Source organism: Conger conger, chromosome 17, assembly GCF_963514075.1.
Source record: "Conger conger chromosome 17, fConCon1.1, whole genome shotgun sequence".
In the NCBI taxonomy this organism is placed as follows: domain Eukaryota; kingdom Metazoa; phylum Chordata; class Actinopteri; order Anguilliformes; family Congridae; genus Conger; species Conger conger.
In genome coordinates, this window is record NC_083776.1 from 40,264,660 (window position 1) to 40,290,199 (window position 25,540).

The 25,540-nt window shown below is 42.8% G+C and overlaps 5 non-coding genes across 5 annotated transcripts; all 5 read left to right on the top strand.

Moving 5' to 3' along the window:
• The first annotated feature begins 2,504 nt into the window (after positions 1-2,504).
• LOC133117252 (U6 spliceosomal RNA) lies at positions 2,505-2,611 on the top strand. Its single transcript, XR_009706039.1, has one exon. It is a non-coding gene; the product is annotated as a U6 spliceosomal RNA (small nuclear RNA).
• A 5,613-nt stretch (positions 2,612-8,224) lies between these two features.
• Positions 8,225-8,331, top strand: LOC133117253 (U6 spliceosomal RNA). The gene has a single exon (XR_009706040.1). It is a non-coding gene; the product is annotated as a U6 spliceosomal RNA (small nuclear RNA).
• Positions 8,332-13,961: 5,630 nt separating this feature from the next.
• Positions 13,962-14,068, top strand: LOC133117254 (U6 spliceosomal RNA). Its single transcript, XR_009706041.1, has one exon. It is a non-coding gene; the product is annotated as a U6 spliceosomal RNA (small nuclear RNA).
• Positions 14,069-19,713: 5,645 nt separating this feature from the next.
• LOC133117255 (U6 spliceosomal RNA) lies at positions 19,714-19,820 on the top strand. The gene has a single exon (XR_009706042.1). It is a non-coding gene; the product is annotated as a U6 spliceosomal RNA (small nuclear RNA).
• Positions 19,821-25,433: 5,613 nt separating this feature from the next.
• Positions 25,434-25,540, top strand: LOC133117256 (U6 spliceosomal RNA). Its single transcript, XR_009706043.1, has one exon. It is a non-coding gene; the product is annotated as a U6 spliceosomal RNA (small nuclear RNA).

Genomic DNA, 25,540 nt, shown 5'->3' on the forward strand with positions numbered 1-25,540 from the left:
AACATCCTCAGGATGGCCTACACAGTGGCACGGTGTTATTTTGTTGGGAATGTAAGGTATATTTCTCGAGTTATGAAAATACATAAGTTGTATTGTAGACTGGTTTTATTTTGTCTTTGAACCTGTAGGTACACCGCACATCCCGATAGAAACACACATCAGGACTTGTCGGTAGCTTTGGATAAAAGCGTCATCCTCAGGAAGGCCTACACAGTGGCACGGTGTTATTTTGTTGAGAATGTCTGTCCTCCAGGGTCCTCGTCGCACTTCATTGTGCGTCGCTCTGGATAAGAGCGTCTGCTAAATGCCTGCAATGTAATGTAATGTAATGTGAAAAAGAAAGAACGGGAAACCGCAATGCTGTGTGAATTCTGTTGGGTGAAACATTCGCAGCATTGAAAACCATTCGCGTTTTTTCCCCTTTACATAGTTCTGAATGAAGATCAGGTATATCATTCTGAGTACAGTAAAAAATAAAATAAAAAAGGAACTTTGTACATGGGGTATATTCCAGATGTCTCATTAAAAATGCATGTCTTACGAAATTTAAAACGAAATTAGATTGAAGGCTTCACAATAGCCCACAGTCTTGTCCCGGAGGCTAGAACCTAAAGGCATATGGTGATGCAGCGTCTTTTGGTTATTACTGCTCTAGCCTTTGGAATAGCCTGCCGATGGGTCTTCGCGACTCCAAATCCGTAGACATTTTAAAAAGAAATCGTAAGACACACCCTGTTGTAGTTCTGTCTGTAACGTGGTACACAAATAAAGTTTTGCGTAGCCACGCCTGTATTTGCACTCGGCCTACACGGGCAGATGGCTTCGTCGCCTACGGGAGATAATATTGTATTTTTCCAAATAGTTTCACTTGTTTCAGTTCGGTGCAATATGGACGCGTGCTCACATAAAACAGTGCTACTGCGGCCGGACGTCTCTCGGGTAAGGTTGCCTGCTGTAGGCGGTCCGCATGTCACGTTAACTTGGTGTGGAATCAACTTGTTCGCTTGCTAGCTAACGACTGGTGGCCATAGTCCTTCGCCTCCGCGTCGTACAGTAACCCCCTTGTTAACAAGATTATTCCTGATACACGTCGTAAATACAGTCGTGTAGGCTATTTATTGCATTTTCTGGAAGGCTTGGCTGCTGTGCGAGGATTATCCAGCTACTGAGCAAACTGTTTCCACGTGCTAGGCCGGCTGTAGCTAGCTCGTTTGCTACCTTGGCGAGGCGATGTAATTTAGTGCTCCGGTGCCTCGCTTATTGTATGTGTCTGGCCATTTTGCATGCTTAGAGATTGGGGAAGTAGATGAGAAGCACCGTACGTGGCACAGGTAAAGACAATTGTCACAACATTTTCAGAGGCCATGCTGGAAAACGTGGCATTTCCCCCACGTAGGCCCAGCGGACGCCAAAAGTCGCCGTGTTAAGTTAGCCTACACCACAGAAGTAAATAATCGTGTGCCATAGTGGCTAGCTAACGAAAACGACAACGCAGAAGAACCACTCAGCTTGCTTTGGTTGGATATACACACACGGCAGTCTGCTGAGTGGTCAAAGAGGGAATGCTGCTTTCCACGTTTGTTTTGAGCAAACACTCGTGTTTCGAAGAACTCGTTTCCTCCGCGTTTTCGTCCTTTTTAGTGCATTTCGAGTGCTTACTCTAAATTAACTTTTGATGAATTGCCTTGAAAAACTCAGCCTCCAGTTTCTGTTATAGTGTAAAGTACCTTTCGGGCGTACTGTATATGGTATTAAAAACCATGCAGTGTTTTTTTGTTTTTTTCTCAAGTGTCTCTATTAATTGTATGTAAACGATGTTCTTCCCATAGACTGTATCAAAGTAAGGCTCTTCCGTGCATGCACCGTCTTTTTGACGGTTTTCCCTTTTCTAGCTGGAGAGCCCTTGTGAAAGGAATGAGCCGACTGACCTCTGGTGGCAATTACTAGCAATGTACGGGGAGATCCGGAAGTACCGTATTTGAATTTGAAGATGGCGGGCTCCTTGTTTACTTTTCTTCAGATTTTACCTTTTGCTGTCAGATGGCCTGACCTTACCTATACCTAGTAATACTATTGTTTTGTTGTTGTGTTTTTTCTTTTTCTTTCAGTGTGCGATGAATCTTTCAAGCATGTTCAGCTGATGGTGACTGAGATGAGGACAGCATGCAGCGGACAGGCTGGAGGTGGTGACAGTGCAGTTCTTTGTGAGGGTGCAGCCAATAGCAGGATCGAGGCAGTCGGCTGCATAAGTCGGCAGCGCACATCCGTGGACTCCATTTGCCTGCCTCGGAGGGACATTGATGTCTAAATGTGTTCAGCTCAACATGAGAGGTTGTGTTTGATAAACCTCCTGATGCAGATTTGTCTTGTTTGTAAGTGCTGCCAGTTTAGGCTGTCCTTACGAGGCACACACGCGTGCTATGCATGCTTTCGCACTCAGTCCATGACTGCGAACCATGGCCAGAACCCGCCCCTTAGGTAGCGCAGGCTCAGGTAGGTCTCTTGTGCTCGCTCCGGCAGCACATATACTAAAATTGGAACGATACAGAGAAGATTAGCATGGCCCCTGCGCAAGGATGACACGCAAATTCGTGAAGCGTTCCATATTTTTAACCTTACCTGCGCACCAGTTGATATTTTCATGCCTAACCTGAGCTCTGGGTAACATTTTTTGTGAAGCGGTGCATATTTTGTGCCTTGCCTGAGGTCCAGGTAACATTTATTGGTGATTCTGTGCCTTACCTGAGCTCCAGGGTAACATGTTTTGTGATTTTTGTAAAACAGAAAGTTCTATTTTCATTTATACAAGCTGCTGTCCGGGTGTACCTAATAAAGTGGTCACCGAGTGTCCACTAACTCTGCTCGAGGGCAGAGGCTATTGTGACATCACAGGCTATTGTGACGGCACAGGAAATGGGTGGGCCAAATATTTGCATTTACAGGCTGGTGGACAGGTGTACCTAATAAAGTGGTCACTGAGTGTGTATGAACCGCTAGAGGGCAACGGCTGTTGTGATAGCACAGGCTACTGTGACGTCACGGCAAATTGGTGGTCTTAAGTACGAGTGTAGAGATAAACCTAATAAAGTGAAACTCTGTCCTATTTTAAAAATAGAATCTCCATCTCTGCCGACCTTTTTTTTTTTTTTTTTTTTAAATAAAATATCCATCTCGGTCCTATTTTAAAGAGTAGAACAGGTTCTCTGTATTGTTCCCATTTCAAGGAGTACAACAGGCCACTGAGGTGACTCGTCTTTGAAAAAGGCTTCATACGCCAGCGGACAAGTGCCTGGACATGGGCGGATGCTCTGCGTGAGGTGTGGTATGCTTGTGTGGCCCACTGGTGGGCCAGTAGCTGGCCATCTTCCCTCTGATCAAATAAACCCCAATTTCAAAGAGCAAGGGCTCATTTTTGGATGGTTGTTTGCTTTAGACTTGCAACTTGGCACTTTTTTCCCCCTCCGTTGATTGATGCAAATGTTTCTTTGTGCACTGCACACCACCTTGAGTGTATATTGTAAATAAAACTTTAAATGAGACGAATCGCTGTTGTCTGTTACTCTGACGACACTGAGTATCACGAGGGTATCTCCTAATATTTTGTGACTGTTCATATATCCAGGTCTAGCAAACTCGAATTCAGTTCTTGAGAATGTTTTGCTACTCATTGTCCAATTTCATTTCTTTTCCAGGCAGAAATTTTATTTGATAGTACAAAATGCAGAAAGGGAGCACCGTTGTGATTTTTAAAAATGATTATATTATTATTAATAATAATAATAATAATAATAATAATAATGACAATACAAATATGGCACAACTCGTTCACAGCAGAACATGGAGAAATGTCATGAGTACAAGAGATGGACGTGAATGGGGACCTACTTGTTGCTGCAACTAAATTCGGCAATTGTTCCAACAGTAGATAATAAACTGCCATCAAACAAAACAAGGACTGATTTGCACGTCCTCAAACTTAAACTGGAGCTATGCTGACGCCTAGTGTTAAAAGCTGAGCGTTTTTCTGCTGTTCAATATGTATGAAAATATATTTTTCACTGGCTTCTAGAGTGACTGCTATCGCGGTCACATGAGAATGATCACTGGTCTGATATTTTAATCACATAAATAAGTAGAATAAATGGAGCATGCCCATGGGAGGCATGTGTCCTGGTCTAAGATGTTCGCAGTGTCATGGTCCAAGCTGATGTCCTGCAGCGCCCGGCCCGTCTGCGACTGAGGTTCCCTGCAATGTGAGGCTGTGCACACAGGAAAAACATGCTTATCACAAGATTTATGAACATGCTATGTGACACAGAGTATTTAAAAGTAATAATAATAATAATAATAATAATAATAATAATAATAATAATAATTAATTTAACTTCACAGGGGCTACCAAGATGTAGTAGTTGACAGACCTAACCACAGCTAGCTAGCTACACTATACCACTGAAATGACTCACTTTTTAAAACATTTCGACAGAAATGATTAAATTGGGGGAGTAATTAGGCTGCATTATTCGTATAGTCACACGCTGAATCGAGGTATGGAGGTAGGTAGGTAGATAGCCAAGCAGCTATCCGCCTTGCAAGCCAGAGAATATTACGTTTTGTAATTAAAACGAAATGTGCGACATGCCAGCTTTGTCTTACGATATATTTCTAATGTAAAAATACATACATGATGTGTTTATACAGCTGGAAAGTTCTTTCATTCATTCGTTCTGTGTATTAACAGCAACGATAAACGTATTGAACAGCGCGAAAGCCAACTAGCTAGCCTGCTCTGACCATCGCTAACATGAAAATACAAATGATTCTTCTCATTTTAATAAAAATTTCATTAGAAAACGCATTGAAAGCTTACCTTTCACCGATGCGGGAGCAATGGCCGACGCGCCGATTTGAGTCAAAACGGAGGAAGAGCTACAATTGGCCGGCTAAACACGTGATGAATTTGGAACAAACACGTGTTCAATTTGGAACAAATCCGGCCATCTGATTGGCTGAGCCGCTTTGTCAAAGTTGGTGAAAGTTGTAAATTGGAACAAGGCACGGCCTCTGATTGGCTCCAATATTGGAACATATTGGAACATTGGAACAGAGAAGATCGGTAAAGTGGCCAAATCCATTTGACTTTTAAGAGGCCAGCCTGTAGTGCAGTGGCAAGGTCGGCGGTTCGAGCCCCGGTGTAGCTGCGATAAGATCCGCACAGCTGTTGGGCCCTTGGGGGATGCCCTTAACACCCCATTGCTCCAGGGCTGTTTCCTGCTTAGTCTAATCAGGACTTGTCGGTCGCTTTGGATAAAAGCGTCTGCTAAATAACAAATGATTATTTATTTATAGCTTGCATTGTAGCAACTAGACCTAACATCCTCAGAATGACCTACACCGTGGCACGGTGTCATTTTGTTGGGAATGTTAAATGAACCAAAATAAAGAAGAAGAAAAAAAAAAAGTGAAACAGCAAAGTTGGGTGAATTTTGTAACTTTGAGTTGCATCAGGCAAGTATATTTCTCGAGTTATCAAAATACATTAGTTGTATTGTAGACTGGTTTCCGGTTTAATTTTGTCTTTCAACCTATAGGTACAACACACATCAGGACATGTAGGTCTCTTTGGATAAAAGCGTCTGCTAAATAACAAATGATTATTTATTTATTTATTTATTTATTTATTTATTTATTTATTTGCTAGCATTGTGGCAACTCAACCTAACATCCTCAGGATGGCCTACACAGTGGCACGGTGTTATTTTGTTGGGAATGTAAGGTATATTTCTCGAGTTATGAAAATACATAAGTTGTATTGTAGACTGGTTTTATTTTGTCTTTGAACCTGTAGGTACACCGCACATCCCGATAGAAACACACATCAGGACTTGTCGGTAGCTTTGGATAAAAGCGTCATCCTCAGGAAGGCCTACACAGTGGCACGGTGTTATTTTGTTGAGAATGTCTGTCCTCCAGGGTCCTCGTCGCACTTCATTGTGCGTCGCTCTGGATAAGAGCGTCTGCTAAATGCCTGCAATGTAATGTAATGTAATGTGAAAAAGAAAGAACGGGAAACCGCAATGCTGTGTGAATTCTGTTGGGTGAAACATTCGCAGCATTGAAAACCATTCGCGTTTTTTCCCCTTTACATAGTTCTGAATGAAGATCAGGTATATCATTCTGAGTACAGTAAAAAATAAAATAAAAAAGGAACTTTGTACATGGGGTATATTCCAGATGTCTCATTAAAAATGCATGTCTTACGAAATTTAAAACGAAATTAGATTGAAGGCTTCACAATAGCCCACAGTCTTGTCCCGGAGGCTAGAACCTAAAGGCATATGGTGATGCAGCGTCTTTTGGTTATTACTGCTCTAGCCTTTGGAATAGCCTGCCGATGGGTCTTCGCGACTCCAAATCCGTAGACATTTTAAAAAGAAATCGTAAGACACACCCTGTTGTAGTTCTGTCTGTAACGTGGTACACAAATAAAGTTTTGCGTAGCCACGCCTGTATTTGCACTCGGCCTACACGGGCAGATGGCTTCGTCGCCTACGGGAGATAATATTGTATTTTTCCAAATAGTTTCACTTGTTTCAGTTCGGTGCAATATGGACGCGTGCTCACATAAAACAGTGCTACTGCGGCCGGACGTCTCTCGGGTAAGGTTGCCTGCTGTAGGCGGTCCGCATGTCACGTTAACTTGGTGTGGAATCAACTTGTTCGCTTGCTAGCTAACGACTGGTGGCCATAGTCCTTCGCCTCCGCGTCGTACAGTAACCCCCTTGTTAACAAGATTATTCCTGATACACGTCGTAAATACAGTCGTGTAGGCTATTTATTGCATTTTCTGGAAGGCTTGGCTGCTGTGCGAGGATTATCCAGCTACTGAGCAAACTGTTTCCACGTGCTAGGCCGGCTGTAGCTAGCTCGTTTGCTACCTTGGCGAGGCGATGTAATTTAGTGCTCCGGTGCCTCGCTTATTGTATGTGTCTGGCCATTTTGCATGCTTAGAGATTGGGGAAGTAGATGAGAAGCACCGTACGTGGCACAGGTAAAGACAATTGTCACAACATTTTCAGAGGCCATGCTGGAAAACGTGGCATTTCCCCCACGTAGGCCCAGCGGACGCCAAAAGTCGCCGTGTTAAGTTAGCCTACACCACAGAAGTAAATAATCGTGTGCCATAGTGGCTAGCTAACGAAAACGACAACGCAGAAGAACCACTCAGCTTGCTTTGGTTGGATATACACACACGGCAGTCTGCTGAGTGGTCAAAGAGGGAATGCTGCTTTCCACGTTTGTTTTGAGCAAACACTCGTGTTTCGAAGAACTCGTTTCCTCCGCGTTTTCGTCCTTTTTAGTGCATTTCGAGTGCTTACTCTAAATTAACTTTTGATGAATTGCCTTGAAAAACTCAGCCTCCAGTTTCTGTTATAGTGTAAAGTACCTTTCGGGCGTACTGTATATGGTATTAAAAACCATGCAGTGTTTTTTTGTTTTTTTCTCAAGTGTCTCTATTAATTGTATGTAAACGATGTTCTTCCCATAGACTGTATCAAAGTAAGGCTCTTCCGTGCATGCACCGTCTTTTTGACGGTTTTCCCTTTTCTAGCTGGAGAGCCCTTGTGAAAGGAATGAGCCGACTGACCTCTGGTGGCAATTACTAGCAATGTACGGGGAGATCCGGAAGTACCGTATTTGAATTTGAAGATGGCGGGCTCCTTGTTTACTTTTCTTCAGATTTTACCTTTTGCTGTCAGATGGCCTGACCTTACCTATACCTAGTAATACTATTGTTTTGTTGTTGTGTTTTTTCTTTTTCTTTCAGTGTGCGATGAATCTTTCAAGCATGTTCAGCTGATGGTGACTGAGATGAGGACAGCATGCAGCGGACAGGCTGGAGGTGGTGACAGTGCAGTTCTTTGTGAGGGTGCAGCCAATAGCAGGATCGAGGCAGTCGGCTGCATAAGTCGGCAGCGCACATCCGTGGACTCCATTTGCCTGCCTCGGAGGGACATTGATGTCTAAATGTGTTCAGCTCAACATGAGAGGTTGTGTTTGATAAACCTCCTGATGCAGATTTGTCTTGTTTGTAAGTGCTGCCAGTTTAGGCTGTCCTTACGAGGCACACACGCGTGCTATGCATGCTTTCGCACTCAGTCCATGACTGCGAACCATGGCCAGAACCCGCCCCTTAGGTAGCGCAGGCTCAGGTAGGTCTCTTGTGCTCGCTCCGGCAGCACATATACTAAAATTGGAACGATACAGAGAAGATTAGCATGGCCCCTGCGCAAGGATGACACGCAAATTCGTGAAGCGTTCCATATTTTTAACCTTACCTGCGCACCAGTTGATATTTTCATGCCTAACCTGAGCTCTGGGTAACATTTTTTGTGAAGCGGTGCATATTTTGTGCCTTGCCTGAGGTCCAGGTAACATTTATTGGTGATTCTGTGCCTTACCTGAGCTCCAGGGTAACATGTTTTGTGATTTTTGTAAAACAGAAAGTTCTATTTTCATTTATACAAGCTGCTGTCCGGGTGTACCTAATAAAGTGGTCACCGAGTGTCCACTAACTCTGCTCGAGGGCAGAGGCTATTGTGACATCACAGGCTATTGTGACGGCACAGGAAATGGGTGGGCCAAATATTTGCATTTACAGGCTGGTGGACAGGTGTACCTAATAAAGTGGTCACTGAGTGTGTATGAACCGCTAGAGGGCAACGGCTGTTGTGATAGCACAGGCTACTGTGACGTCACGGCAAATTGGTGGTCTTAAGTACGAGTGTAGAGATAAACCTAATAAAGTGAAACTCTGTCCTATTTTAAAAATAGAATCTCCATCTCTGCCGACCTTTTTTTTTTTTTTTTTTTTAAATAAAATATCCATCTCGGTCCTATTTTAAAGAGTAGAACAGGTTCTCTGTATTGTTCCCATTTCAAGGAGTACAACAGGCCACTGAGGTGACTCGTCTTTGAAAAAGGCTTCATACGCCAGCGGACAAGTGCCTGGACATGGGCGGATGCTCTGCGTGAGGTGTGGTATGCTTGTGTGGCCCACTGGTGGGCCAGTAGCTGGCCATCTTCCCTCTGATCAAATAAACCCCAATTTCAAAGAGCAAGGGCTCATTTTTGGATGGTTGTTTGCTTTAGACTTGCAACTTGGCACTTTTTTCCCCCTCCGTTGATTGATGCAAATGTTTCTTTGTGCACTGCACACCACCTTGAGTGTATATTGTAAATAAAACTTTAAATGAGACGAATCGCTGTTGTCTGTTACTCTGACGACACTGAGTATCACGAGGGTATCTCCTAATATTTTGTGACTGTTCATATATCCAGGTCTAGCAAACTCGAATTCAGTTCTTGAGAATGTTTTGCTACTCATTGTCCAATTTCATTTCTTTTCCAGGCAGAAATTTTATTTGATAGTACAAAATGCAGAAAGGGAGCACCGTTGTGATTTTTAAAAATGATTATATTATTATTAATAATAATAATAATAATAATAATAATAATGACAATACAAATATGGCACAACTCGTTCACAGCAGAACATGGAGAAATGTCATGAGTACAAGAGATGGACGTGAATGGGGACCTACTTGTTGCTGCAACTAAATTCGGCAATTGTTCCAACAGTAGATAATAAACTGCCATCAAACAAAACAAGGACTGATTTGCACGTCCTCAAACTTAAACTGGAGCTATGCTGACGCCTAGTGTTAAAAGCTGAGCGTTTTTCTGCTGTTCAATATGTATGAAAATATATTTTTCACTGGCTTCTAGAGTGACTGCTATCGCGGTCACATGAGAATGATCACTGGTCTGATATTTTAATCACATAAATAAGTAGAATAAATGGAGCATGCCCATGGGAGGCATGTGTCCTGGTCTAAGATGTTCGCAGTGTCATGGTCCAAGCTGATGTCCTGCAGCGCCCGGCCCGTCTGCGACTGAGGTTCCCTGCAATGTGAGGCTGTGCACACAGGAAAAACATGCTTATCACAAGATTTATGAACATGCTATGTGACACAGAGTATTTAAAAGTAATAATAATAATAATAATAATAATAATAATAATAATAATAATTAATTTAACTTCACAGGGGCTACCAAGATGTAGTAGTTGACAGACCTAACCACAGCTAGCTAGCTACACTATACCACTGAAATGACTCACTTTTTAAAACATTTCGACAGAAATGATTAAATTGGGGGAGTAATTAGGCTGCATTATTCGTATAGTCACACGCTGAATCGAGGTATGGAGGTAGGTAGGTAGATAGCCAAGCAGCTATCCGCCTTGCAAGCCAGAGAATATTACGTTTTGTAATTAAAACGAAATGTGCGACATGCCAGCTTTGTCTTACGATATATTTCTAATGTAAAAATACATACATGATGTGTTTATACAGCTGGAAAGTTCTTTCATTCATTCGTTCTGTGTATTAACAGCAACGATAAACGTATTGAACAGCGCGAAAGCCAACTAGCTAGCCTGCTCTGACCATCGCTAACATGAAAATACAAATGATTCTTCTCATTTTAATAAAAATTTCATTAGAAAACGCATTGAAAGCTTACCTTTCACCGATGCGGGAGCAATGGCCGACGCGCCGATTTGAGTCAAAACGGAGGAAGAGCTACAATTGGCCGGCTAAACACGTGATGAATTTGGAACAAACACGTGTTCAATTTGGAACAAATCCGGCCATCTGATTGGCTGAGCCGCTTTGTCAAAGTTGGTGAAAGTTGTAAATTGGAACAAGGCACGGCCTCTGATTGGCTCCAATATTGGAACATATTGGAACATTGGAACAGAGAAGATCGGTAAAGTGGCCAAATCCATTTGACTTTTAAGAGGCCAGCCTGTAGTGCAGTGGCAAGGTCGGCGGTTCGAGCCCCGGTGTAGCTGCGATAAGATCCGCACAGCTGTTGGGCCCTTGGGGGATGCCCTTAACACCCCATTGCTCCAGGGCTGTTTCCTGCTTAGTCTAATCAGGACTTGTCGGTCGCTTTGGATAAAAGCGTCTGCTAAATAACAAATGATTATTTATTTATAGCTTGCATTGTAGCAACTAGACCTAACATCCTCAGAATGACCTACACCGTGGCACGGTGTCATTTTGTTGGGAATGTTAAATGAACCAAAATAAAGAAGAAGAAAAAAAAAAAGTGAAACAGCAAAGTTGGGTGAATTTTGTAACTTTGAGTTGCATCAGGCAAGTATATTTCTCGAGTTATCAAAATACATTAGTTGTATTGTAGACTGGTTTCCGGTTTAATTTTGTCTTTCAACCTATAGGTACAACACACATCAGGACATGTAGGTCTCTTTGGATAAAAGCGTCTGCTAAATAACAAATGATTATTTATTTATTTATTTATTTATTTATTTATTTATTTATTTATTTATTTATTTATTTATTTGCTAGCATTGTGGCAACTCAACCTAACATCCTCAGGATGGCCTACACAGTGGCACGGTGTTATTTTGTTGGGAATGTAAGGTATATTTCTCGAGTTATGAAAATACATAAGTTGTATTGTAGACTGGTTTTATTTTGTCTTTGAACCTGTAGGTACACCGCACATCCCGATAGAAACACACATCAGGACTTGTCGGTAGCTTTGGATAAAAGCGTCATCCTCAGGAAGGCCTACACAGTGGCACGGTGTTATTTTGTTGAGAATGTCTGTCCTCCAGGGTCCTCGTCGCACTTCATTGTGCGTCGCTCTGGATAAGAGCGTCTGCTAAATGCCTGCAATGTAATGTAATGTAATGTGAAAAAGAAAGAACGGGAAACCGCAATGCTGTGTGAATTCTGTTGGGTGAAACATTCGCAGCATTGAAAACCATTCGCGTTTTTTCCCCTTTACATAGTTCTGAATGAAGATCAGGTATATCATTCTGAGTACAGTAAAAAATAAAATAAAAAAGGAACTTTGTACATGGGGTATATTCCAGATGTCTCATTAAAAATGCATGTCTTACGAAATTTAAAACGAAATTAGATTGAAGGCTTCACAATAGCCCACAGTCTTGTCCCGGAGGCTAGAACCTAAAGGCATATGGTGATGCAGCGTCTTTTGGTTATTACTGCTCTAGCCTTTGGAATAGCCTGCCGATGGGTCTTCGCGACTCCAAATCCGTAGACATTTTAAAAAGAAATCGTAAGACACACCCTGTTGTAGTTCTGTCTGTAACGTGGTACACAAATAAAGTTTTGCGTAGCCACGCCTGTATTTGCACTCGGCCTACACGGGCAGATGGCTTCGTCGCCTACGGGAGATAATATTGTATTTTTCCAAATAGTTTCACTTGTTTCAGTTCGGTGCAATATGGACGCGTGCTCACATAAAACAGTGCTACTGCGGCCGGACGTCTCTCGGGTAAGGTTGCCTGCTGTAGGCGGTCCGCATGTCACGTTAACTTGGTGTGGAATTAGCTTGTTCGCTTGCTAGCTAACGACTGGTGGCCATAGTCCTTCGCCTCCGCGTCGTACAGTAACCCCCTTGTTAACAAGATTATTCCTGATACACGTCGTAAATACAGTCGTGTAGGCTATTTATTGCATTTTCTGGAAGGCTTGGCAGCTGTGCGAGGATTATCCAGCTACTGAGCAAACTGTTTCCACGTGCTAGGCCGGCTGTAGCTAGCTCGTTTGCTACCTTGGCGAGGCGATGTAATTTAGTGCTCCGGTGCCTCGCTTATTGTATGTGTCTGGCCATTTTGCATGCTTAGAGATTGGGGAAGTAGATGAGAAGCACCGTACGTGGCACAGGTAAAGACAATTGTCACAACATTTTCAGAGGCCTTGTTGGAAAACGTGGCATTTCCCCCACGTAGGCCCAGCGGACGCCAAAAGTCGCCGTGTTAAGTTAGCCTACACCACAGAAGTAAATAATCGTGTGCCATAGTGGCTAGCTAACGAAAACGACAACGCAGAAGAACCACTCAGCTTGCTTTGGTTGGATATACACACACGGCAGTCTGCTGAGTGGTCAAAGAGGGAATGCTGCTTTCCACGTTTGTTTTGAGCAAACACTCGTGTTTCGAAGAACTCGTTTCCTCCGCGTTTTCGTCCTTTTTAGTGAATTTCGAGTGCTTACTCTAAATTAACTTTTGATGAATTGCCTTGAAAAACTCAGCCTCCAGTTTCTGTTATAGTGTAAAGTACCTTTCGGGCGTACTGTATATGGTATTAAAAACCATGCAGTGTTTTTTTGTTTTTTTCTCAAGTGTCTCTATTAATTGTATGTAAACGATGTTCTTCCCATAGACTGTATCAAAGTAAGGCTCTTCCGTGCATGCACCGTCTTTTTGACGGTTTTCCCTTTTCTAGCTGGAGAGCCCTTGTGAAAGGAATGAGCCGACTGACCTCTGGTGGCAATTACTAGCAATGTACGGGGAGATCCGGAAGTACCGTATTTGAATTTGAAGATGGCGGGCTCCTTGTTTACTTTTCTTCAGATTTTACCTTTTGCTGTCAGATGGCCTGACCTTACCTATACCTAGTAATACTATTGTTTTGTTGTTGTGTTTTTTCTTTTTCTTTCAGTGTGCGATGAATCTTTCAAGCATGTTCAGCTGATGGTGACTGAGATGAGGACAGCATGCAGCGGACAGGCTGGAGGTGGTGACAGTGCAGTTCTTTGTGAGGGTGCAGCCAATAGCAGGATCGAGGCAGTCGGCTGCATAAGTCGGCAGCGCACATCCGTGGACTCCATTTGCCTGCCTCGGAGGGACATTGATGTCTAAATGTGTTCAGCTCAACATGAGAGGTTGTGTTTGATAAACCTCCTGATGCAGATTTGTCTTGTTTGTAAGTGCTGCCAGTTTAGGCTGTCCTTACGAGGCACACACGCGTGCTATGCATGCTTTCGCACTCAGTCCATGACTGCGAACCATGGCCAGAACCCGCCCCTTAGGTAGCGCAGGCTCAGGTAGGTCTCTTGTGCTCGCTCCGGCAGCACATATACTAAAATTGGAACGATACAGAGAAGATTAGCATGGCCCCTGCGCAAGGATGACACGCAAATTCGTGAAGCGTTCCATATTTTTAACCTTACCTGCGCACCAGTTGATATTTTCATGCCTAACCTGAGCTCTGGGTAACATTTTTTGTGAAGCGGTGCATATTTTGTGCCTTGCCTGAGGTCCAGGTAACATTTATTGGTGATTCTGTGCCTTACCTGAGCTCCAGGGTAACATGTTTTGTGATTTTTGTAAAACAGAAAGTTCTATTTTCATTTATACAAGCTGCTGTCCGGGTGTACCTAATAAAGTGGTCACCGAGTGTCCACTAACTCTGCTCGAGGGCAGAGGCTATTGTGACATCACAGGCTATTGTGACGGCACAGGAAATGGGTGGGCCAAATATTTGCATTTACAGGCTGGTGGACAGGTGTACCTAATAAAGTGGTCACTGAGTGTGTATGAACCGCTAGAGGGCAACGGCTGTTGTGATAGCACAGGCTACTGTGACGTCACGGCAAATTGGTGGTCTTAAGTACGAGTGTAGAGATAAACCTAATAAAGTGAAACTCTGTCCTATTTTAAAAATAGAATCTCCATCTCTGCCGACCTTTTTTTTTTTTTTTTTTTTAAATAAAATATCCATCTCGGTCCTATTTTAAAGAGTAGAACAGGTTCTCTGTATTGTTCCCATTTCAAGGAGTACAACAGGCCACTGAGGTGACTCGTCTTTGAAAAAGGCTTCATACGCCAGCGGACAAGTGCCTGGACATGGGCGGATGCTCTGCGTGAGGTGTGGTATGCTTGTGTGGCCCACTGGTGGGCCAGTAGCTGGCCATCTTCCCTCTGATCAAATAAACCCCAATTTCAAAGAGCAAGGGCTCATTTTTGGATGGTTGTTTGCTTTAGACTTGCAACTTGGCACTTTTTTCCCCCTCCGTTGATTGATGCAAATGTTTCTTTGTGCACTGCACACCACCTTGAGTGTATATTGTAAATAAAACTTTAAATGAGACGAATCGCTGTTGTCTGTTACTCTGACGACACTGAGTATCACGAGGGTATCTCCTAATATTTTGTGACTGTTCATATATCCAGGTCTAGCAAACTCGAATTCAGTTCTTGAGAATGTTTTGCTACTCATTGTCCAATTTCATTTCTTTTCCAGGCAGAAATTTTATTTGATAGTACAAAATGCAGAAAGGGAGCACCGTTGTGATTTTTAAAAATGATTATATTATTATTAATAATAATAATAATAATAATAATAATAATGACAATACAAATATGGCACAACTCGTTCACAGCAGAACATGGAGAAATGTCATGAGTACAAGAGATGGACGTGAATGGGGACCTACTTGTTGCTGCAACTAAATTCGGCAATTGTTCCAACAGTAGATAATAAACTGCCATCAAACAAAACAAGGACTGATTTGCACGTCCTCAAACTTAAACTGGAGCTATGCTGACGCCTAGTGTTAAAAGCTGAGCGTTTTTCTGCTGTTCAATATGTATGAAAATATATTTTTCACTGGCTTCTAGAGTGACTGCTATCGCGGTCACATGAGAATGATCACTGGTCTGATATTTTAATCACATAAATAAGTAGAATAAATGGAGCATGCCCATGGGAGGCATGTGTCCTGGTCTAAGATGTTCGCAGTGTCATGGTCCAAGCTGATGTCCTGCAGCGCCCGGCCCGTCTGCGACTGAGGTTCCCTGCAATGTGAGGCTGTGCACACAGGAAAAACATGCTTATCACAAGATTTATGAACATGCTATGTGACACAGAGTATTTAAAAGTAATAATAATAATAATAATAATAATAATAATAATAATAATAATAATTAATTTAACTTCACAGGGGCTACCAAGATGTAGTAGTTGACAGACCTAACCACAGCTAGCTAGCTACACTATACCACTGAAATGACTCACTTTTTAAAACATTTCGACAGAAATGATTAAATTGGGGGAGTAATTAGGCTGCATTATTCGTATAGTCACACGCTGAATCGAGGTATGGAGGTAGGTAGGTAGATAGCCAAGCAGCTATCCGCCTTGCAAGCCAGAGAATATTACGTTTTGTAATTAAAACGAAATGTGCGACATGCCAGCTTTGTCTTACGATATATTTCTAATGTAAAAATACATACATGATGTGTTTATACAGCTGGAAAGTTCTTTCATTCATTCGTTCTGTGTATTAACAGCAACGATAAACGTATTGAACAGCGCGAAAGCCAACTAGCTAGCCTGCTCTGACCATCGCTAACATGAAAATACAAATGATTCTTCTCATTTTAATAAAAATTTCATTAGAAAACGCATTGAAAGCTTACCTTTCACCGATGCGGGAGCAATGGCCGACGCGCCGATTTGAGTCAAAACGGAGGAAGAGCTACAATTGGCCGGCTAAACACGTGATGAATTTGGAACAAACACGTGTTCAATTTGGAACAAATCCGGCCATCTGATTGGCTGAGCCGCTTTGTCAAAGTTGGTGAAAGTTGTAAATTGGAACAAGGCACGGCCTCTGATTGGCTCCAATATTGGAACATATTGGAACATTGGAACAGAGAAGATCGGTAAAGTGGCCAAATCCATTTGACTTTTAAGAGGCCAGCCTGTAGTGCAGTGGCAAGGTCGGCGGTTCGAGCCCCGGTGTAGCTGCGATAAGATCCGCACAGCTGTTGGGCCCTTGGGGGATGCCCTTAACACCCCATTGCTCCAGGGCTGTTTCCTGCTTAGTCTAATCAGGACTTGTCGGTCGCTTTGGATAAAAGCGTCTGCTAAATAACAAATGATTATTTATTTATAGCTTGCATTGTAGCAACTAGACCTAACATCCTCAGAATGACCTACACCGTGGCACGGTGTCATTTTGTTGGGAATGTTAAATGAACCAAAATAAAGAAGAAGAAAAAAAAAAAGTGAAACAGCAAAGTTGGGTGAATTTTGTAACTTTGAGTTGCATCAGGCAAGTATATTTCTCGAGTTATCAAAATACATTAGTTGTATTGTAGACTGGTTTCCGGTTTAATTTTGTCTTTCAACCTATAGGTACAACACACATCAGGACATGTAGGTCTCTTTGGATAAAAGCGTCTGCTAAATAACAAATGATTATTTATTTATTTATTTATTTATTTATTTATTTATTTATTTATTTATTTATTTATTTATTTATTTATTTATTTGCTAGCATTGTGGCAACTCAACCTAACATCCTCAGGATGGCCTACACAGTGGCACGGTGTTATTTTGTTGGGAATGTAAGGTATATTTCTCGAGTTATGAAAATACATAAGTTGTATTGTAGACTGGTTTTATTTTGTCTTTGAACCTGTAGGTACACCGCACATCCCGATAGAAACACACATCAGGACTTGTCGGTAGCTTTGGATAAAAGCGTCATCCTCAGGAAGGCCTACACAGTGGCACGGTGTTATTTTGTTGAGAATGTCTGTCCTCCAGGGTCCTCGTCGCACTTCATTGTGCGTCGCTCTGGATAAGAGCGTCTGCTAAATGCCTGCAATGTAATGTAATGTAATGTGAAAAAGAAAGAACGGGAAACCGCAATGCTGTGTGAATTCTGTTGGGTGAAACATTCGCAGCATTGAAAACCATTCGCGTTTTTTCCCCTTTACATAGTTCTGAATGAAGATCAGGTATATCATTCTGAGTACAGTAAAAAATAAAATAAAAAAGGAACTTTGTACATGGGGTATATTCCAGATGTCTCATTAAAAATGCATGTCTTACGAAATTTAAAACGAAATTAGATTGAAGGCTTCACAATAGCCCACAGTCTTGTCCCGGAGGCTAGAACCTAAAGGCATATGGTGATGCAGCGTCTTTTGGTTATTACTGCTCTAGCCTTTGGAATAGCCTGCCGATGGGTCTTCGCGACTCCAAATCCGTAGACATTTTAAAAAGAAATCGTAAGACACACCCTGTTGTAGTTCTGTCTGTAACGTGGTACACAAATAAAGTTTTGCGTAGCCACGCCTGTATTTGCACTCGGCCTACACGGGCAGATGGCTTCGTCGCCTACGGGAGATAATATTGTATTTTTCCAAATAGTTTCACTTGTTTCAGTTCGGTGCAATATGGACGCGTGCTCACATAAAACAGTGCTACTGCGGCCGGACGTCTCTCGGGTAAGGTTGCCTGCTGTAGGCGGTCCGCATGTCACGTTAACTTGGTGTGGAATCAACTTGTTCGCTTGCTAGCTAACGACTGGTGGCCATAGTCCTTCGCCTCCGCGTCGTACAGTAACCCCCTTGTTAACAAGATTATTCCTGATACACGTCGTAAATACAGTCGTGTAGGCTATTTATTGCATTTTCTGGAAGGCTTGGCTGCTGTGCGAGGATTATCCAGCTACTGAGCAAACTGTTTCCACGTGCTAGGCCGGCTGTAGCTAGCTCGTTTGCTACCTTGGCGAGGCGATGTAATTTAGTGCTCCGGTGCCTCGCTTATTGTATGTGTCTGGCCATTTTGCATGCTTAGAGATTGGGGAAGTAGATGAGAAGCACCGTACGTGGCACAGGTAAAGACAATTGTCACAACATTTTCAGAGGCCATGCTGGAAAACGTGGCATTTCCCCCACGTAGGCCCAGCGGACGCCAAAAGTCGCCGTGTTAAGTTAGCCTACACCACAGAAGTAAATAATCGTGTGCCATAGTGGCTAGCTAACGAAAACGACAACGCAGAAGAACCACTCAGCTTGCTTTGGTTGGATATACACACACGGCAGTCTGCTGAGTGGTCAAAGAGGGAATGCTGCTTTCCACGTTTGTTTTGAGCAAACACTCGTGTTTCGAAGAACTCGTTTCCTCCGCGTTTTCGTCCTTTTTAGTGCATTTCGAGTGCTTACTCTAAATTAACTTTTGATGAATTGCCTTGAAAAACTCAGCCTCCAGTTTCTGTTATAGTGTAAAGTACCTTTCGGGCGTACTGTATATGGTATTAAAAACCATGCAGTGTTTTTTTGTTTTTTTCTCAAGTGTCTCTATTAATTGTATGTAAACGATGTTCTTCCCATAGACTGTATCAAAGTAAGGCTCTTCCGTGCATGCACCGTCTTTTTGACGGTTTTCCCTTTTCTAGCTGGAGAGCCCTTGTGAAAGGAATGAGCCGACTGACCTCTGGTGGCAATTACTAGCAATGTACGGGGAGATCCGGAAGTACCGTATTTGAATTTGAAGATGGCGGGCTCCTTGTTTACTTTTCTTCAGATTTTACCTTTTGCTGTCAGATGGCCTGACCTTACCTATACCTAGTAATACTATTGTTTTGTTGTTGTGTTTTTTCTTTTTCTTTCAGTGTGCGATGAATCTTTCAAGCATGTTCAGCTGATGGTGACTGAGATGAGGACAGCATGCAGCGGACAGGCTGGAGGTGGTGACAGTGCAGTTCTTTGTGAGGGTGCAGCCAATAGCAGGATCGAGGCAGTCGGCTGCATAAGTCGGCAGCGCACATCCGTGGACTCCATTTGCCTGCCTCGGAGGGACATTGATGTCTAAATGTGTTCAGCTCAACATGAGAGGTTGTGTTTGATAAACCTCCTGATGCAGATTTGTCTTGTTTGTAAGTGCTGCCAGTTTAGGCTGTCCTTACGAGGCACACACGCGTGCTATGCATGCTTTCGCACTCAGTCCATGACTGCGAACCATGGCCAGAACCCGCCCCTTAGGTAGCGCAGGCTCAGGTAGGTCTCTTGTGCTCGCTCCGGCAGCACATATACTAAAATTGGAACGATACAGAGAAGATTAGCATGGCCCCTGCGCAAGGATGACACGCAAATTCGTGAAGCGTTCCATATTTTTAACCTTACCTGCGCACCAGTTGATATTTTCATGCCTAACCTGAGCTCTGGGTAACATTTTTTGTGAAGCGGTGCATATTTTGTGCCTTGCCTGAGGTCCAGGTAACATTTATTGGTGATTCTGTGCCTTACCTGAGCTCCAGGGTAACATGTTTTGTGATTTTTGTAAAACAGAAAGTTCTATTTTCATTTATACAAGCTGCTGTCCGGGTGTACCTAATAAAGTGGTCACCGAGTGTCCACTAACTCTGCTCGAGGGCAGAGGCTATTGTGACATCACAGGCTATTGTGACGGCACAGGAAATGGGTGGGCCAAATATTTGCATTTACAGGCTGGTGGACAGGTGTACCTAATAAAGTGGTCACTGAGTGTGTATGAACCGCTAGAGGGCAACGGCTGTTGTGATAGCACAGGCTACTGTGACGTCACGGCAAATTGGTGGTCTTAAGTACGAGTGTAGAGATAAACCTAATAAAGTGAAACTCTGTCCTATTTTAAAAATAGAATCTCCATCTCTGCCGACCTTTTTTTTTTTTTTTTTTTTAAATAAAATATCCATCTCGGTCCTATTTTAAAGAGTAGAACAGGTTCTCTGTATTGTTCCCATTTCAAGGAGTACAACAGGCCACTGAGGTGACTCGTCTTTGAAAAAGGCTTCATACGCCAGCGGACAAGTGCCTGGACATGGGCGGATGCTCTGCGTGAGGTGTGGTATGCTTGTGTGGCCCACTGGTGGGCCAGTAGCTGGCCATCTTCCCTCTGATCAAATAAACCCCAATTTCAAAGAGCAAGGGCTCATTTTTGGATGGTTGTTTGCTTTAGACTTGCAACTTGGCACTTTTTTCCCCCTCCGTTGATTGATGCAAATGTTTCTTTGTGCACTGCACACCACCTTGAGTGTATATTGTAAATAAAACTTTAAATGAGACGAATCGCTGTTGTCTGTTACTCTGACGACACTGAGTATCACGAGGGTATCTCCTAATATTTTGTGACTGTTCATATATCCAGGTCTAGCAAACTCGAATTCAGTTCTTGAGAATGTTTTGCTACTCATTGTCCAATTTCATTTCTTTTCCAGGCAGAAATTTTATTTGATAGTACAAAATGCAGAAAGGGAGCACCGTTGTGATTTTTAAAAATGATTATATTATTATTAATAATAATAATAATAATAATAATAATAATGACAATACAAATATGGCACAACTCGTTCACAGCAGAACATGGAGAAATGTCATGAGTACAAGAGATGGACGTGAATGGGGACCTACTTGTTGCTGCAACTAAATTCGGCAATTGTTCCAACAGTAGATAATAAACTGCCATCAAACAAAACAAGGACTGATTTGCACGTCCTCAAACTTAAACTGGAGCTATGCTGACGCCTAGTGTTAAAAGCTGAGCGTTTTTCTGCTGTTCAATATGTATGAAAATATATTTTTCACTGGCTTCTAGAGTGACTGCTATCGCGGTCACATGAGAATGATCACTGGTCTGATATTTTAATCACATAAATAAGTAGAATAAATGGAGCATGCCCATGGGAGGCATGTGTCCTGGTCTAAGATGTTCGCAGTGTCATGGTCCAAGCTGATGTCCTGCAGCGCCCGGCCCGTCTGCGACTGAGGTTCCCTGCAATGTGAGGCTGTGCACACAGGAAAAACATGCTTATCACAAGATTTATGAACATGCTATGTGACACAGAGTATTTAAAAGTAATAATAATAATAATAATAATAATAATAATAATAATAATAATAATTAATTTAACTTCACAGGGGCTACCAAGATGTAGTAGTTGACAGACCTAACCACAGCTAGCTAGCTACACTATACCACTGAAATGACTCACTTTTTAAAACATTTCGACAGAAATGATTAAATTGGGGGAGTAATTAGGCTGCATTATTCGTATAGTCACACGCTGAATCGAGGTATGGAGGTAGGTAGGTAGATAGCCAAGCAGCTATCCGCCTTGCAAGCCAGAGAATATTACGTTTTGTAATTAAAACGAAATGTGCGACATGCCAGCTTTGTCTTACGATATATTTCTAATGTAAAAATACATACATGATGTGTTTATACAGCTGGAAAGTTCTTTCATTCATTCGTTCTGTGTATTAACAGCAACGATAAACGTATTGAACAGCGCGAAAGCCAACTAGCTAGCCTGCTCTGACCATCGCTAACATGAAAATACAAATGATTCTTCTCATTTTAATAAAAATTTCATTAGAAAACGCATTGAAAGCTTACCTTTCACCGATGCGGGAGCAATGGCCGACGCGCCGATTTGAGTCAAAACGGAGGAAGAGCTACAATTGGCCGGCTAAACACGTGATGAATTTGGAACAAACACGTGTTCAATTTGGAACAAATCCGGCCATCTGATTGGCTGAGCCGCTTTGTCAAAGTTGGTGAAAGTTGTAAATTGGAACAAGGCACGGCCTCTGATTGGCTCCAATATTGGAACATATTGGAACATTGGAACAGAGAAGATCGGTAAAGTGGCCAAATCCATTTGACTTTTAAGAGGCCAGCCTGTAGTGCAGTGGCAAGGTCGGCGGTTCGAGCCCCGGTGTAGCTGCGATAAGATCCGCACAGCTGTTGGGCCCTTGGGGGATGCCCTTAACACCCCATTGCTCCAGGGCTGTTTCCTGCTTAGTCTAATCAGGACTTGTCGGTCGCTTTGGATAAAAGCGTCTGCTAAATAACAAATGATTATTTATTTATAGCTTGCATTGTAGCAACTAGACCTAACATCCTCAGAATGACCTACACCGTGGCACGGTGTCATTTTGTTGGGAATGTTAAATGAACCAAAATAAAGAAGAAGAAAAAAAAAAAGTGAAACAGCAAAGTTGGGTGAATTTTGTAACTTTGAGTTGCATCAGGCAAGTATATTTCTCGAGTTATCAAAATACATTAGTTGTATTGTAGACTGGTTTCCGGTTTAATTTTGTCTTTCAACCTATAGGTACAACACACATCAGGACATGTAGGTCTCTTTGGATAAAAGCGTCTGCTAAATAACAAATGATTATTTATTTATTTATTTATTTATTTATTTATTTATTTATTTGCTAGCATTGTGGCAACTCAACCTAACATCCTCAGGATGGCCTACACAGTGGCACGGTGTTATTTTGTTGGGAATGTAAGGTATATTTCTCGAGTTATGAAAATACATAAGTTGTATTGTAGACTGGTTTTATTTTGTCTTTGAACCTGTAGGTACACCGCACATCCCGATAGAAACACACATCAGGACTTGTCGGTAGCTTTGGATAAAAGCGTCATCCTCAGGAAGGCCTACACAGTGGCACGGTGTTATTTTGTTGAGAATGTCTGTCCTCCAGGGTCCTCGTCGCACTTCATTGTGCGTCGCTCTGGATAAGAGCGTCTGCTAAATGCCTGCAATGTAATGTAATGTAATGTGAAAAAGAAAGAACGGGAAACCGCAATGCTGTGTGAATTCTGTTGGGTGAAACATTCGCAGCATTGAAAACCATTCGCGTTTTTTCCCCTTTACATAGTTCTGAATGAAGATCAGGTATATCATTCTGAGTACAGTAAAAAATAAAATAAAAAAGGAACTTTGTACATGGGGTATATTCCAGATGTCTCATTAAAAATGCATGTCTTACGAAATTTAAAACGAAATTAGATTGAAGGCTTCACAATAGCCCACAGTCTTGTCCCGGAGGCTAGAACCTAAAGGCATATGGTGATGCAGCGTCTTTTGGTTATTACTGCTCTAGCCTTTGGAATAGCCTGCCGATGGGTCTTCGCGACTCCAAATCCGTAGACATTTTAAAAAGAAATCGTAAGACACACCCTGTTGTAGTTCTGTCTGTAACGTGGTACACAAATAAAGTTTTGCGTAGCCACGCCTGTATTTGCACTCGGCCTACACGGGCAGATGGCTTCGTCGCCTACGGGAGATAATATTGTATTTTTCCAAATAGTTTCACTTGTTTCAGTTCGGTGCAATATGGACGCGTGCTCACATAAAACAGTGCTACTGCGGCCGGACGTCTCTCGGGTAAGGTTGCCTGCTGTAGGCGGTCCGCATGTCACGTTAACTTGGTGTGGAATCAACTTGTTCGCTTGCTAGCTAACGACTGGTGGCCATAGTCCTTCGCCTCCGCGTCGTACAGTAACCCCCTTGTTAACAAGATTATTCCTGATACACGTCGTAAATACAGTCGTGTAGGCTATTTATTGCATTTTCTGGAAGGCTTGGCTGCTGTGCGAGGATTATCCAGCTACTGAGCAAACTGTTTCCACGTGCTAGGCCGGCTGTAGCTAGCTCGTTTGCTACCTTGGCGAGGCGATGTAATTTAGTGCTCCGGTGCCTCGCTTATTGTATGTGTCTGGCCATTTTGCATGCTTAGAGATTGGGGAAGTAGATGAGAAGCACCGTACGTGGCACAGGTAAAGACAATTGTCACAACATTTTCAGAGGCCATGCTGGAAAACGTGGCATTTCCCCCACGTAGGCCCAGCGGACGCCAAAAGTCGCCGTGTTAAGTTAGCCTACACCACAGAAGTAAATAATCGTGTGCCATAGTGGCTAGCTAACGAAAACGACAACGCAGAAGAACCACTCAGCTTGCTTTGGTTGGATATACACACACGGCAGTCTGCTGAGTGGTCAAAGAGGGAATGCTGCTTTCCACGTTTGTTTTGAGCAAACACTCGTGTTTCGAAGAACTCGTTTCCTCCGCGTTTTCGTCCTTTTTAGTGCATTTCGAGTGCTTACTCTAAATTAACTTTTGATGAATTGCCTTGAAAAACTCAGCCTCCAGTTTCTGTTATAGTGTAAAGTACCTTTCGGGCGTACTGTATATGGTATTAAAAACCATGCAGTGTTTTTTTGTTTTTTTCTCAAGTGTCTCTATTAATTGTATGTAAACGATGTTCTTCCCATAGACTGTATCAAAGTAAGGCTCTTCCGTGCATGCACCGTCTTTTTGACGGTTTTCCCTTTTCTAGCTGGAGAGCCCTTGTGAAAGGAATGAGCCGACTGACCTCTGGTGGCAATTACTAGCAATGTACGGGGAGATCCGGAAGTACCGTATTTGAATTTGAAGATGGCGGGCTCCTTGTTTACTTTTCTTCAGATTTTACCTTTTGCTGTCAGATGGCCTGACCTTACCTATACCTAGTAATACTATTGTTTTGTTGTTGTGTTTTTTCTTTTTCTTTCAGTGTGCGATGAATCTTTCAAGCATGTTCAGCTGATGGTGACTGAGATGAGGACAGCATGCAGCGGACAGGCTGGAGGTGGTGACAGTGCAGTTCTTTGTGAGGGTGCAGCCAATAGCAGGATCGAGGCAGTCGGCTGCATAAGTCGGCAGCGCACATCCGTGGACTCCATTTGCCTGCCTCGGAGGGACATTGATGTCTAAATGTGTTCAGCTCAACATGAGAGGTTGTGTTTGATAAACCTCCTGATGCAGATTTGTCTTGTTTGTAAGTGCTGCCAGTTTAGGCTGTCCTTACGAGGCACACACGCGTGCTATGCATGCTTTCGCACTCAGTCCATGACTGCGAACCATGGCCAGAACCCGCCCCTTAGGTAGCGCAGGCTCAGGTAGGTCTCTTGTGCTCGCTCCGGCAGCACATATACTAAAATTGGAACGATACAGAGAAGATTAGCATGGCCCCTGCGCAAGGATGACACGCAAATTCGTGAAGCGTTCCATATTTTT